Source organism: Peromyscus eremicus, chromosome 8a, assembly GCF_949786415.1.
Source record: "Peromyscus eremicus chromosome 8a, PerEre_H2_v1, whole genome shotgun sequence".
NCBI classification, from domain to species: Eukaryota; Metazoa; Chordata; class Mammalia; order Rodentia; family Cricetidae; genus Peromyscus; species Peromyscus eremicus.
Genome location: NC_081423.1, coordinates 55,472,246 through 55,485,360, shown reverse-complemented (window position 1 = coordinate 55,485,360; position 13,115 = coordinate 55,472,246). Strand labels below are relative to the sequence as shown.

At 44.5% G+C, this 13,115-nt stretch overlaps 1 long non-coding RNA gene across 1 annotated transcript; it reads left to right on the top strand.

Moving 5' to 3' along the window:
- Positions 1-607: 607 nt before the first annotated feature.
- On the top strand, positions 608-7,313 carry LOC131916180 (uncharacterized). Its single transcript, XR_009380519.1, has 3 exons — positions 608-753; positions 1,276-1,444; positions 6,816-7,313. It is a non-coding gene; the product is annotated as an uncharacterized LOC131916180 (long non-coding RNA).
- The last annotated feature ends 5,802 nt before the right edge of the window (positions 7,314-13,115 follow it).

The following is a 13,115-nucleotide window of genomic DNA, read 5'->3' as shown; positions in this document are numbered from 1 at the left end:
AGAATTGAGCACATTCAGTGGGCAGCACACGTAGATTTGAGCATGCTCATTGAGTCACTCACCTGAGGATTTCACTTGCTTGGTGGGTACTTTAACTGAGTATTAATCTCAGGGAGTAGCTCATCTGGAGACCTAATAAATTCAATATGTAACTCGCTTAGGGATTGGATATATTCAGTGCACCTGGGCACTGAGCATGCTTAGAGGTTAGCTCACTTGGAGATTCTCAGCAGGTAGTTTTCCTGGGGACAGAGCATACTCAGTGGGTTGCCCCTTTTAGATATTGAGCATGTACAGGGAGTATCTCACCTAGGTGAGCTGGGAGGTATTTTTTTTTTTTTTAACTGCTTACCTCCAATTCTTGCTGCCCTGGTCCTGGAGCACCCAGGAGTTAACTGAAAAATGGCAGAGCATGAATTGTCAGAATCAAACCTTTCATTGAACAGGTGGGGAACAGGCAGGCCAGGAAGCTAAGAATTGGTCAAGGTCACACTCTCAGTGTTCGTGCAGGGGTAAGTCACTGTGTGTGGCCTTCTTCAATATCTCACTTGCTCTCTGGAACCTTCGGCAGTTGTGACAGTTGATTTTTTTTTTCAGCAATCAAGCAATGAAGAGACCTCCTTAGGATACCCATTAGGAGAGCAGCCAGGGCAGGGCAGGACACTGTCTATAGCCCATCTTTGCTGTTTCTTGGTGGCCCTACTTGCCCTTTATGACTTGTTTTCTCCAAGGACTGATTTACTAGGGACTGAGGTCAGAGTTTTTAACAGGAGCACAAGGGATTTGTGGGTTTAATTGCCCTGAGCAATTGGGAAGGCAAGGCGAAGAAGCAAGCCCTTCAGGAGGAATGTTAATTATTTGTGTACAGAAATCACAGCACTTGTTGCAAAAATGTTTGTGTACTCTTGTGTATCAGTGAGTGAGCGTGCGACGTTTGCATTTTAGAGCAGTTTATAGGGCCTATCTCTCAATCTGTCGGAAAGTGGTGTCACCACAAGTGTCTGACGGTTTATTTCTTTCTGTTTAAGCAAAACGTAAATTATCTGGCCCATTAATATCTGGGTGCTCTAATCCATTATTAGAGGAGAAAAGTCAAACCCTTGCACCAAGATGAATGTTTGCTTTTAAGATAATTAATAATGCCAGGCCCCTGGCACATTCCTCACACATGCTGCTGGCCTATTGGGAAGGGGAGAGCAGAAACAGACTGGGAACATCACAGGCTATGGCTTATTGTTTGCTCAAATGGCTCTTCTGTCTCTTCCCCTCTTCCAGAGCCTTTGCCATACAGGATGAAATTCCAGCTCTTGGCAAACCAGCTGGTGATACCTGCTTCCCGGAGCATCTGTGATATACCTAGCCCTGTACCATGGCAGAAGCAAGGCTTTTCTGCTCTTGGATAATTTTCTCTGCACTGGGAGAGATGAGGACAGCTCATGGAGAGGTATCAGTTTCCAGCTGTGAGGCAAAGAGGATGGGGGCAGTTACAAGGATCATTGTAGCCAAGAACAGGAGAGACAGATCCTGTGTGGTCAAGGAATACTTCTTGGAGGAGAGGAGCCTTGGGGAATGAGAAGCCTGTGGAGGGCTGCAAGCTTGCAGACTTTTTCCTGAGCACCAACTTTGAGCTAAGTGTTATGCTAGAACTTTATAGATATTATTGTTGCTTTTGCTGTGTCATAGTCCTTCATGGTCAGAACCATTATTGCCTCTTTAGGAATGAGATAAATTGAGGCTCAAAGAGGTGAAGTCATCTACCTGGTTTCACAGTGAATGAAGGGCAGAGCCAGGATGAGCACTCAGTATTGGGGGGCTCTGAGGGACTGGAAGTCTGAGCCTGGGGCATTCACTGTTCTCATGTATGTGTATATATGTGTGTGTGCAGGTGGGTGTGGTAAGATGCTGCATGGGCAGAGGCTGCCCTGTCTGGCAAATAATTAACCCATAAAGATGCAGGGGTGTGGGGTCTCAAGAGGTTCATATGGGGGAGGGGGGTCAACCTCAGTGCTGGGTCCCAGTCTGGACCTTAGTGTGTGATACTGTGTCCTTCGGGTATTTCTGGGGCATTCTCCTTGGTGGGAAAAGGTGTGATCTGGCCTTGTCTCTTTAGCCTCACTCCTGGGCTCAAGCCACCTCATCTCCCTGCCAGTGACTGCAGCATCCCCCATGCTCACAGCCTCCAGTGGCATCTGTCCACAATGGCTGCTGTTATGATCCTTGTAAAGCACAGATCTGGCCCAGACGCTCTTCCTCTCAGTGTGCTTGAAACTCCAATTTCCACAGAATCCTCAAGGACGCTGCAGTCCCCCTTCTCCTGTCCCTGCTTTCCTTCTTCTCTGCCTCTCCAGCAGAAAACCCACTGTTTCTCCTTTGACCATTGTAGGAAGATAAGGCTTATGAGGCCAAGAGATATGCCAACCTGGAGTCTGCCTTAGGGCCTAGCAACAGGTGCTGTCAGAGGTCTTGATAGTGCCTAGCCAATGAGGGATGACCATGCAATGTCACCAGATTGGGATGCAGCCTGGGTGCTGGGAGGAGGGTATATAAGGCTCTCCCCATTGCTGAATAAATGAGTCTGTTTGCCTTTCACCTGACTCCCAGTGTCTGTGTCATTAACGCTATGCCTTCTCACTCCTTCACCGAGGGAGCTGTTAGGACCCAGCAACAGACCATCTTTGACCTTTCTATGATCTGAGAACACATCTGCTAGGGAGGGAATCCTTCTACACACAGGACTCAAAGGGCTCCCTTCCAGTCCAGCTGCTAGCAACCCTTGTCCTTCTCTCTGGTAGAAGCCATCTCTTCCAGTCTCAGAGAACAGGCACGGAGATATGGAGAGAGTTAGGTCTCTTGAATAACTGCAGACCCATCAGAAAGCAGACAGGGAGCTAAAGCCAGGCCTACCTGCAGCTCCTCCAGCCATCCAACAAGTGTGTCCTTAGCATCCATTTGGCAACTCTCCTTGAGGCTGGGCATTCAGAGCACTAAGAAAAGTGAGGCAGACTGGGCCCTGTCTTTGTGGTGTGCACAGGCCACCGGGTAGACTTTCTACAAACCACAGCTGCTCTGTTGAGGAAATCAGTAGAGCTGTGTAGGAAGAGTGTTGGGAACAGGCATGGCTGAGCCCCAGCTCTATCTCTACACCCCATGATGCCAAAAGTGGGGTGAGCACTGGTGGACAAGTAGCTACAGCCTCAAAGGTGGCAGCTGGTTGTTCTCAGTCCCACATTTGAAGATGGACTCTGTTTCTTCATGTGTGAGGATGGCTTTTTCCTCCAGGGGTCAGAGTGGTCCCCCTTGAGCCACTTTACTGTAGGGGTGCTGCCACAGCTGCTATGGTCAGAAATCTTTGTGAGCATTCCAGGGAGCCTCGAAGTTCTTGGAGCCACTGCCCACAGCCCAGAAGGAGGGGCTCCTGCCGACAGGCAGGCATTGTGTACTGTGGACAGACAGCAGGTTGAATGTTTCCCTAATTTCCCAGAGAGCTCATTTTACGCTCTGCTAAAAACTCAATGAGCTGATACAAAAGCTGGGAGGCCCTCTTGCTTCTGGCAGGATGGTTGGTGGGAGCCTGATAAGGCACTCGGCTAGGGACCAGGCATCTGGAGCTATGTTCCTGAAGGCCTCCTCTCACAAGGGCCCCCGGATGATACTTTTGTTCCTAGGATGGGCTGCTAGTATGTCTCTGTAGTGATGATAGCTTTGGGGGTTTCTGAGCTGGTGGAGACTAAACCAAATGAAACTAAACTAAAGACCAAAGGAGTCTTTTCTGGGCTCCTGGGATGGCTTCAAGGAAGAGAGACTGTGACCTGGAAGATCACCTCACCTTAGCTAGAGTGAGATTCTATCCAGAGTGGCTGGAATGAGCCAGCTGGGGTCTGGAAATGTCCTGTGATGCAAGTGTAATGTGGAGACAGAGTGACTGTTCTAGATCTGGCTGCAGACTTAAGTAGGGGTCCCATCACAGGTACCTTGAATACAGTCTGAATATTTCCTCGGTTAAAAATTGTTCTTACATTTAGTATTTATTTTGTGCATGTGTGCACATGGAGGTCAGAGGACAGCTTATGGAAGTCAGTTCTCTCCTTCCATTATATGGGCTCTGGGCATCAAACTCAGATCATCAGGCTTGGTGGTGGCAATTGCCTCGCAGTCTTTACATTTTTTTTTCTCTTTTTATGGTGCTGAGAATGGACTGCAGGCTTGTCACATGCTGGCATTGCCCACCTTGGTTTTTGAGACAGGGTTATCCCTGGCTTGGAACTTAACAAGTAAACTAGATTGGCTGACCAGCAAGCCACTGGGATCCTCCTGTCCCCAATCTTCCCAGTGCTAGGATTTCAAGCATATGCCATCATTCTCAGCTCTTTAAATTGTATGTTCTGGGGAGTCAGACTCAGGTCTTTGAGCTTGCAAGGCTAGTACTTTATCGGCCAATCCCCTAGCTCCTCTAACCGGTATTTGTATACACCTTATATTCCACACCTGAAAATTCCAATATCTAAAGCTCGTGTGAATCAATATTTTTTTTTTCCTGAAAATTCATACTTGTTATTCTTTATTTCTTTCTTTGTTTTGGTATTTGGGGGCTGTAAGCTGCTTATTACATTACCTTCAGGACTTCCCTCATAGGAATTCCTGGGGCCTTGTTCATGATTTTGTTTTTGCCAGAGAGATTTCTGTTTTGCTTCTGCAGTGATTGGGGACACTACTCAAGGTTTCAACCCGAGGTTTTCATGGGCCTCATAATGTGCCTAATTCTCCTAATAGTGTACAAAGCAGGCTGCGTCTACAGTAAACTTCCTGCATTCAGCCAATGCCAGGGTTGAGCCAAACCCTTCCCTGTTTGTGGGGGCCAGACAGATATATTTTGTGATCACACTGAGCATACATGGATCCTCTAGCCCTTGGCTTTATGTGAGGGTTTCACATTTTGCCCTCAGCCTTGGGACACTGGTCTGTGACTGAGTTTGCCCTCTTGACCCCATACCTCAGGTGGTCTCAGAGAAAGACCTCAAGGATTGCAGGGCCTACCAGGAGCCTTCTGGAGAAAGTAGCATTAACCTTCCTCTTCCTTCCCAAAGACTTTCTTCACTTGGATTTAGGGCTCCACGTGGCTCTCTTCTGTGTAGACCAGTGTTGTATTTAAGCAGAGTTAAAACCTGTCATACAATTCCTTAGTCATTTCACCCCCAAAAGCCCCAAAGGGGTATCAAATCATATTAAATCCAAGCCCGTGGTTGGAAACAAGCTATTGTGTCATTCTTTATAACTTAATTTATTAAAACCATCACCAACTCTCCTTGTGTCAGTTCAGGATTTCTCTTTTTTCCCCCCATCAGGGATGGGTAGCAGCTACGCAATGTTAGGACATGGGAGCAGTGTGCACTGATCATGCTGTCATTTCTTCATGAGGCACAGGTGGAGCTGTTCCATCCACCTATTCCGAGACAGGCTCAACCCAGGGCTTCTTCTCAATGGTTAATGCTATTCCTGATGGTTTCAGCACCACTCACTACAGCCTGGACCTCCAACTTCCTCCCTAAATTACAGGGAGTGTTGGGTATGCTACAGGAATGGATCTTTCCAGTGGTTTTCTGATGTGGGACCTGACCTTGATCACCTGTATCCTGGGATAAGATCTTGACTCCTGAGCTGCACCTGAGCCCCAAGATGCAGTACTGGAGGATTTATGGGCTTGATCCAAGGGTGTGTAGGAAGTAATATCTAGAGGGGAAGGGAATCTCCCTCTATTCTTCTCTCCCCCTATGTCTGGACTCTTCTTTCCACTTTCTCTTTCCTTTTCCTTTCTCTTCTGTCTCTCCTTCCTTCCTTCCTTCCTTCCTTCCTTCCTTCCTTCCTTCCTTCCTTCCTTCCTTCCTTTTTTTCTTTCTTTCTGTCTGTTTATGTAGTCCAGGTTGCCCTCAAACACATGATCCTTCTGCCTCAGTCTCCTAAGTACTGAGGTCATAGTGTGCACCACTGTGCCTATCTGCCTTCCTTTTTGTTAATGCACCCATTAAATATTTCATTTCTAAGAAAATAATGCTTATTTTTCTTTTATTTATAGATGTAATATAGATTACAATTCGTGATAGAAAACATAGAAAAGCACAATCCCATCTACCAGCATTTAATCCATTATTTACATTTTGCTGTGTGTAGTTATAAATTTGTTGTAGGTAAAACAGAAAAAATGTAACTCAGCACTTCATATTATAAAATTTGTATGATATTATGTGACATAGTTTTTAGAGATTATTCTTTCCCCACTTAATGATCTATTACATAATTTTTATTACTTTAAGCATCTTTGAAAATATTTTTTGAAAAGATTATTTTTAATGGCTCATAGATTCTGTGTGTGGAATATTAGGTATTCAATTGTATCATGCATTTGGATGTCTTCCAGTTATTCCAGCTTTACAAATAAGTCTTTGATAAATACCTCTGTGGATATTATTTTTGCTGTTTACATTTGATTTTTTCCCTGTGTATGTATTTCTATAAATATATTTGTTGGCTCATTTTTAGGTTTTTGATAATCAAAGTAATGTATTCTACAATAATGTGAAGTGTATGTGTATATGTCATATAAATGTTAGAAATATTATGTTTTGAAAAACCATGCGATACAAATAACATGGGCTTATGGTAAAATGGGGTTGAGGCAGATCTCTCAAAATTTATGTTACATTGTGACCACGGCACGAATAAAAAATAACAACCCTAATAAAAATGCTATTTAAAAATTAATTATATTCATAATAAATCAAGTAACTACACTACTAAATATTGGCCTTTTACATTTGCAGGTGACTTCTTGGGAAAGGAGGAAGGAAGGGTTGGTGATGAGAATCTCCCCAGAAGATGGTGCATAAAAGTGAGGGGCAAATCTGTAGAGTGGTGTGCAGTCAGCAACAAGAGCCTCCAAGGCAGAGCAAGAGCCAAACCACCAACGGCAGAGCATGTCGTGGAGGCAGTCGGGAATGGACTTCGAATTCAGCAGCTGCTACCTGGTGGCTTAGAATGACACTTCCTGAACCCTTTTCTATTCAGGACCCTTTTTGCTAGTGAAATTAAAATGTTTATTCATTTATTTAGTCTATGTGTGCATGTGGAGGTCAGAGGGTAACTCTCAAGAGTTGGCTCTTTGCTTCCACCATGTGGGTCCTGGGCCTTGAATTCAAGTTGTCATCCTTGCCGGAAAGCGTCTTTGCCCATCGATCCACTTGCTGGACTTGGCTAGAGAAAATTTTTATGTGACCTTGGGCATATAGGTATAAAACCAAATGTTTACTAGAGTAATAAATCATGAAGATGTATATTTTAAAATACTTCTTTGGTATATGTACAATTTTCCCTCTTATTAAAGAAGAAAGAAAAACTAATGAGAAGGGTGTGTTTGTCTAACGTAGTACAGTCCTAAGGTATACTAATTTGATACTTACAAGCTAAGGAATGACAATAGGAAAATACTTTATTTTTTTTTAAATACTTAGACTATTATGTGACTTTAAGGGCAAAAAAGGATGTACAGTGAAAAGACCATAATTCACAGCTCATAGCAGACTCAACTACCAGACAAGGCATTTCAGGTGGTGTGTGTTGGAGCTGCACAGCCTGTCAGTGTGCACAGTGCAAAGCACAGCCCAGTGCATGTTGGGTTTTTGGAACTAAATCTGTGGTAAAATCGCAGATACAACTGGGCAAGTACTGCTAAAAATACTTTGATTCACTATGTGTTGGATTTCGACTTGCTTTTTGGTCATTGTGTGCTCAGAAAATTTTTACTGTTGCCAAGTTTTTGATGCCCACTTGCATTCAGTTTTGTGGCCCCATACGAGGTCCTGACTCACAGTTTAAGGCATTTTGGCTTAGAACACAGACTTCAGGAAGTACATGGACAATGGTCCTCTGGGCTCTGTGATGTCTTTCTTGTCCCCACTGTGAATGACCTTGTTTTCATTGCAGAAATGTGCTATAGAAAGACAGACAGGACTGCATACAAGATTAGTGTCAAGAGAAATTGTCCCTTTAGATTTCTACCACTGTGTATGAAAGTCTCCACGGACCCTGCACAACAGAGTGCTTAGACCTCATCACATTTTGCCAATTCAGGGCTGGGGAGATGGCTCCTTGGATAAAGCCCTTGTCAATTACCCGAGTCTATGCCCAGATCACACATGCGGATGTCAGGTATGGTGACATGTGATTGTAATCGCAGCTCTGCAAAGACAGTGACAGGCAGGTCCTTGAGATTCAATGGTCAAGCAGGCTAGGCTAATTGGTGCACTCCAGGCTAATGAGAGAGCTTGCCTTAGAGGAGGTGGACGGAGATCTGAAGGATGACACCCAGGGCTGTCAGTTGGCTGCCCAACACAGATTTTTTTGTTTTTGTTTTTGCCAATTCGATAGATTAATACTATATTTCATATTTAAAAATGGTTGGAAATTATCTTGAGTACTCCACTACAATGAAACAGTTAATGAGTGAGGCAATGGATATGGTAAAATTTACACAATGTATTGTTTATGGAAACCTCACATCACCCCCACAAGTATGCATGACTATGTCAATTAGAAACAATTTTTTTAATTGAAAAAAAAACCCAAAAGATTCCTGTCTTGGTTTGCTTTATATTGCTGTGATAATACACCATGACCAAAAGCAATGTGAGTGGGCACAGGAATAGTTATTTGGCATATAATACAGGTGTTACAGTCCGTCGTGAAGGGAAATTGGGGCAGGAACTCAAGGCACGATCCTGGAGGCTGAGAACTGAGGTAGAAACCAGGGAGGACTGTTGCTTCCTGGCTTGCTCCCCATGACTTGCTCAGCCTGCTTTCTTCTGGTCTGGTACTGTCCCCAGTGGTCTGGGCCCTCCCACATCAATCATTAATCAAGAAAATGTCCTACAGACCTACCTACAGGCCAGTCTAATGGAGGCATTTTCTCATCTGAAATTCTCTCTTCTCAGGTGGCCCTGGTTTGTGTTAAGTGTCAAGTTGGCAGCAAACAAACAAATAAACAAATCCCTAACTAACCAGGACTACTACTAGCCGTAATAGTTCGTTTTACAGTGTGTATTTTTTATTTACCGGGATGTGTGCTATTTCTTACCGTATTCTGTCACCAATGCAGCATCATCTATGAGTTGTTAGGCTGCCTGCTTATTTTCCTATTGGAGTAGGAGTGTTCTCCTTACTGATCTTCTGCTATATATGAGGGTGATCGGTCCTTTCTCTGTCATAATTATGTTGTCTTTAGCCTGTTGCTTACCTCTCATCTTGGTTCACGGTCCTTATGAGGTACAGGAGTTTGGAATGTTGCCATCAGATCTCGTACTGCCTTACTGTTCTGTCCATCCTCTTCTGCTTGGATAGCTCTTTTCTGCTCAGCAACCACTTGCATATTTACGCGTATCCTTTCCCAGACTTTTAAAAGATTTCATTTTTTTAATATTTAGCCTTTCAAATCAACTCCGTATTTACTCTTACACATGGTGTAATGATCCAGGAATTTTTACTCTCAGATTGAAAATTTCCCCAGAATTTAAACAATTATTCCTGTCCTTATAAACTTCAGATGTTTCTGATTTCACCCATTCCTTATTGTTCTAAACAAGCCCATGTAAGAATGATGCCTCTTACTCCTCAGATCTGCAGCCAATGTTTTTCTCAGTACACTGCTACTTTAATTACGTTAGTCTTGTACTTGAAAATCTCACAGTGTATTTTAGTTAGGTTCCTATTGCTGTGATAAAACACCACAATTTGTGGAGGAAATGGTTTATTTCATTTTATAGCTTGTACTCCATCATCCAGGGAAATCAGGCAGGATCCTGGAGGCAGGAACTGAAGAAGAGGCCGTGGAGGAGTGATGCTTACTGCCTTGCTCCTTTTGATGAATCTCTGTCCCCTCCTTTTCTTCCCCTTTCTGCTTATGTGTGTAAAGTAGGTTAAAGGGCTTCTTAGTTCACAGGCTGTAGGAAGTGTCTGCGGACTGGATTGTGGAGCAGCCAAAGGTCGCTGGGCCCCATCTCAATGGTCTGCATTTGTGTCTGAGGGCTGTTGGGATACAGTCACATAAACTGCAGCTTAAAACAACGTAGCTGTATTGTTCCACCATTCTGGAGGCCAGAAGTCTGAGGCGCAGCATCGGCAGCACCAGTGCCCCCTGTAGGACAGCACGAGTCCTTCCCCACTGCTTTCTGGTCTACGGTGGACTCCTGGCTTTCTGTGCGGTCCTTGGTGGAGGCTGTATCGCTCTAATCCCGGTGTCTGTTCTCACGTGGTCTTCTTGTGCCTGTGTCTTCACGTGGTGACCACCTTCTTGTAAGGACACCAGCCACACTGGACAAAGAACCTACCTTATTCCAGCATGACCTCATTTTAACACATTGTATCTGTAGTATTCATTTTCAAATAAGGTCACATTCTGAGTTCTAGAGGTAGGAATGCACTGTATACAGTTTTTTTTTTGGTGTGTGTATGCATGGAAGCATCAGGTTCAACCTATTAGTTAATAACACCAGTCAATTATTTTGAGAATCATAATACAGAAATTTTTTCAGTGTTTTTAGTATTGAGCATGTATGTGTTTTAAAGTAATTGGTTTTGTAACATCAAACCATTCTCACAAACTTATAATGATCCTTATTTATCCAATAATATAACTTAAAATTTGTCTTACTGTTAACTACTTGGGATTTATATCTATGTGAAATCTTAAGTGAACCTGGTCTTTAGTTTTTTAAACTAAAGGTTTTATTGTATGGTTTCTTCCATACGATACTTGTATTTCTGTACTTGTCTATGCATGGGAACAGTTCTCACAGTGTATGAATTAATCATCCTGGGAAAAATCTAAAAGAAGTCACCAGTAAAACTACCAGGCCTTATGGCATTTGCCTTTTACATTCATTTATTTATTTACCAATTTGAAAGGATTGTTCTAATTCTGGATTTACTCCTTAGTTACAGCCCCATCTCTCTTTGTGGATGGACATATCTGAATCATCAGAACAATTGCCTGGGGGTCCGGAAGTGCCCTTTTGTACCGGCTGGCATGTGAAGTGGACAGGTACTCCTGACTCTGAATATAAGAGCAAAGCCAGGCTTTGGTTATGAGTGATCACTTCAGGGAAGTGAGTGGACTGATGCAAGGCGTAGGAGTTTGCCTGTGTGGGCATGGGGAAGGCCAAGGACATCCCAGTCATGTGTACACATACTGGTATAAATGTGTGGCGAGAGCATGCTTAGGAGACTGACTATGCTGATAGTCTATTAGTGGATGGTACCATCAGAAGTCATTGAGGCACAGTGGGGCCTCACAGCTGCTGACCACAGCTGTCCTCAGCCTTCACTAGAACCTGACAACCCAGGGAGCCATTTTGCAGCCTGGCCTGGCTTACTGAGGGCTCACCTGTCTCCCCACCACTCCCACCACGTTTCATGTCTCCCACAAGGCCAGGAGCATACCTGCTTCTTCTTGGGCACCCACAAGTACTGTGGCCAGAACGACCCAGGGAAGATGGGATTTCTGGTTGCTCTTTGGAGCTGCTGAATCCAACCTGCTTTCCCATATGCTTGGACCTTCTTGCAATTCTTCCATCTGTTTCTGGGAAATGTGAAGGAATGTAATGATCTTTTCCGGGGTTATTAAACCGACAGCTGTTGTCATTAATAGAGGACATTCTTTACTGCGGTGAACAAACGCTAGTCATAACTCCATGCTGTCGTTTGCGTTCTCAGTAATGACTAGTGCATTTGTCTCAAGACCGGGGTTATGAACATGACGGGTTCTAACGCCAGCTTTGAACATGATTCATCTTCAAAGCATGGACGCCCTCACTTCTTTTTTTGTACTGCAGGCAGCTTTCGAGGCAAAAATGTATAATTGGCAAAAACAAAATCCAATCTCCCAGCCATTGGCTTTCTTTGAAAATGAAGGAGTCTGAGTGCTAAAAAGCCAAGATTACATTTTACTGCGTGTTTCAAATTATGGTTCATTTTCGGGTGGAATGTTAGAGGCAGAGAGAAACCAGCGTTTACAGTTTGAATTGAAGATTTTTTTCCCCCTACTGTCACAGTTGGAAAGTGGGAGGCAGGGCTGAGTGCTACAAACAAATAGAGAAGAGAAGGCTGGACAGGAGACCTCCCCATCCCAGCCTGGCCTTTTCCTGTTCCATGGGCAGAGTGGGCCTCACTGCCTTCAGGTGTGGTCTTTGGGGTTCATATATCCCAATAGCGGGGGATGCAGAGTTCCTGTTTTGACAGGAGGCAGTTTACGATGCACAGAGCAGGGGAGGTAGTGAAGCATCTGAGTGTCCTCATCCTGGGAGCTCCGATGAGTCTGCTTTGGACAACTAGGTTTTTAAGCTGGGCCCTGACAGTGCTGGGCTGACAAACCTCTCCACAGGTCCCATTCTGGCGAGAAGCTGGGGTGTAAGTATCCAGTGATGAGATGGGCCCAAGAAAGGCTACCCATACAATTGCAGTGGCAGTTGACAGTGGGCTAGGGCCCTTGATGCTCTTTCTGCATCTCAGGCCATATGCAGTGGAGGTGGAGGTGGGCACTTAGACGTTTGCTCTGGATCCCGGATCAGACAGGTCTGAGTTTGACCGAGGCCTGACAGCTAGGGGATTAGGACCAATGTCAGCCTTAAGGCCTTTGTCTGAAGTCCTCTCTTGTTAAAGGGTGTGGAAAAGTCAAAACCTAGGGCTGGAGATGTGGCTCAGTGGTTAAGAGGGCCACGGTTTGATTCCCAGCATCCAGGTTGGGTGGCTGACAGGAGCAGCTTATCAGGTCCAGAGTATCATATGATGGTCCGCACTTGTACTACACTCATGTGCACAACTCCTGCCCTCCCTGCACATACGTATATCTGAAAATGTAGTAAATGAAGAGGAATGTAGCATAATGAGAAATGTAATAAATCCCCCAAAGTCACAGCCTACAGCAGAAAGTGGAGTGCTCAACAGCTGGGGGATGAAACAAACATGGAAGGCAGTGGACAGCTGACACACAAGGTCATTGCCAAGCTCTCCCTGCAGTGATAGAGTAAGCTCTGTATGTCTTCCTCTCTCCACACACTTGGAAGTACTCAGAG